This window comes from Nannospalax galili, unplaced genomic scaffold, assembly GCF_000622305.1.
Source record: "Nannospalax galili isolate Female #2095 unplaced genomic scaffold, S.galili_v1.0 scaffold709, whole genome shotgun sequence".
NCBI lineage: Eukaryota > Metazoa > Chordata > Mammalia > Rodentia > Spalacidae > Nannospalax > Nannospalax galili.
In genome coordinates this window covers 581,589-584,615 of record NW_008360314.1, presented here as the reverse complement: position 1 = coordinate 584,615, position 3,027 = coordinate 581,589, and positions in this window count along the sequence as shown.

Here is a 3,027-nt window from a genome sequence, read left to right as displayed (position 1 = left end):
TAAACATAGCCAAATACACATGGCTGGAGAGGTCATAGATCTTAGAAAAAAACCTGAAATTGTCACATCCATAGACTAATGTAATTTTTTATTATGTGCAAAATATGTGTCATTATATTTGCAGACAAATATCCCAGTCAATACTCATCAAAGAAGCTTCTTTACACCAGATGGAGACTATTACAGAGTACGGTGACTGATCACACACACAGATGTTGGTGAATAGCCCAAGTCTAGTGGCACATCTACAATGCAACCTCTACACCTAATATTCATGGAACATGGAACAAGGGGTAAAGAAAGCAATAGTGAGTATCTCAATCCTCATTAATGAAGCTCCCTCATGCAACAGAGGGTCTGGAACACAAAAGTCACAAATAATCAGTGTGGAGACTAAGTGTCTGAATGCTAGTCTTTGGACAGGACTCCTGTATTAAACTGTACTCATCCAGGAATCAAGGATCCTTGTGGAAGAGGGTATGGAAAGATTGTAAGAGCCAGGGAGGAGGTATAGGACCATATGGAAATAGAATCCTACAAGCTCCTGGGACCCTGCTTATATGAACCTACAGCAATGTGTCAGCACAGGACTCATGAAAACTCAGACAAAAACCCAGTATAAAATTGTGAAAATGGACAACTGACCTCAAATTAGCTGAAGAAATATAGTCAGCTGATTACTGCTGTGGGAGAGTCAGAGCTAATCTTCCTAAAGAGAGACTCTAGATAGGCTGACTAGGCCTCAGTAAATGAACTTGCAGTGACAGTAATATGACACAATAGGCCTTAAGACAAATGATAGAATGTATGAATTCCAGTGTGGGGGGTGAGGTATGGGAGTGTGGGGGGAAGGGGGTAGAAAGAGGACTAAGATTTATTGAGATGTTCTGTGTGAAAAACAACAACAACAAAAAAAATCAATAAAAAACTAGTTCCTACTGCTCTTACAGATGACCTGGTTCAATTCCCAGCACCCACATGGCAGCAAACAACCATCTTTAGCTCCAGTTTCAGGGGCTCAGATGCCTCCTTACCTCCATAGGCACTGTATGACATAGGTACACTTATCTCCATGCAGGCAATACAGTCATGTACTCAAAATAAAAAAACAAATAAATAAATAAAATATTTTAAAAAGAATCTGTGAAATAAAGAGTTGGTTCTTTGAAAATATTAATAAGATTGACAAACCTTTAGCCAAATTAACCAAAAGAAGAGATAAAAATCAGATGAAGAGGAAAACATTTTAACATAACTTGAGGAAATACAGAATTCCATAAATATATACTTGAAAATTCTATATTGCATTAAAGTAAAAAAAAAAATCTAAAAGAAATGGATGAATTTCTATATATGGTCAGTCTACCAAAGTTAAATTAAAATGACATAAATAAGTCAAACAGACCCATAACAACCAATGAGAGAGATGTAATAATTAAAAATCTCTGAACCCAAAAGAACCCTAGTCCAAATGAATACAGTGTTGAACGCTACCCAACCTTGAAAGAAGAACATCCACTAATACTGCTCAATTTATTCAGTAAAGTAGATAAAAAAGGACGACTCCCAAATTCTTCCTATGAAGACAGTATTATTCTAATAACAAAACCAGACAATGACTGAATAACAACAAAAATATTACAGACTAATCTCTTTAATGAACATAGATGCATAAACTCTCAATAAAATAAAATATTTTCTGCCTTGATAAAGTTGGCTTCATTCTAGGAATGCAGGGTGGGTTCAGTGTACATAATCAATAAATTTAATCTAACACATAAACAGATTCAAGGACAGAAATCACATGATCATCTCTTTAGATCTAGAAAAGACCTTTGACAAAATCCAACATCCGTTCTTAATAAAAGTCATGAAGAATCTAGGCTGAACTAATGAAGACAATGTGTCTCTGTCCCCTAGCTGCCAGCAGCTGCCACTAGCTCAGCCCGCTCCCGGTCCCTGCAGGGAGGAACAGGGCTCATGACCCCTCTCAGAACCATGATTGAATGTTGGTGCAGGCTAAGCCTCCAAAATTCATTTGATGGACGATAGTCATTATTGTTTAAATTAATTAAGCTTCTGACTGTCAGTTTCTTCTCACCAAAACTATCATTGGAAGGGAGTTTCTTTCCAAGAACTACAAAGTCAAAACCAAAAAATTAATAAAGCTAGAAAAAACATATCTACTATTTTATTTACCAAGTCCTCAACATATATCTATATATCGTGGCGTATAACTTAATAGAGATAAATCTGCATGTTTTCCATGCTAAACATTGATTTGTAGAAGGAAGAGTACTCATCTGGCTCTTTGTTTTCCCTAACTTTACCACACAGTGTAGCAGTGCAGGATATAAGGTTAATGACTGTTATTCTCTCAATGCAGATTCTAAGTGGTCAGAAAAATTTGAGAGGTTTGATGTGTGCACTTTGTATGGAAGTGACATCCCTGAACTAGGAGACTCCAGACAGGAAGCAATAAAATTATTGATACTACTATTATTGCCAATAGTGAGGAGAGCTAATTGTTTGGAGTTTAAGTAAATTCAGAAAACTTCTCAATGCCTACAAAATCAGAGAAGGGGGGGATTCTGCGATTTTTAAGGACCCTTTTTATTCAGCTTTTTCTTTTATTTTCCCTTCAAGATAAGCATACTTAGTAGATGTAGCTCTATTTTTCTTATTTCCTATATTCCAGCCATCTCAGAACTTGTCACAGTCTCACTAAATCTTTGCAAAAAGTAGTTAATATATGGCTATCACTTGAGTTATTTGCCACTAATAACTAATTCTATTGTGTTTGGATAGTGATTTTCTACATTCAACCAGTATCTTTACTGTTTCGATTCTTCCTCAAGAACTTTGGATCTATCTGCAAGGGAGGATAAACTAATCTAGTTTTCTTATAGGTATGAACATTGTAAGCATAGTTTTATAAGATATTTTTAATTCTTAAATAAATTATTTTGTATAGTTTATTATAACATATGTTATATATGCATATAAATGCTAATACATTATTTCTTT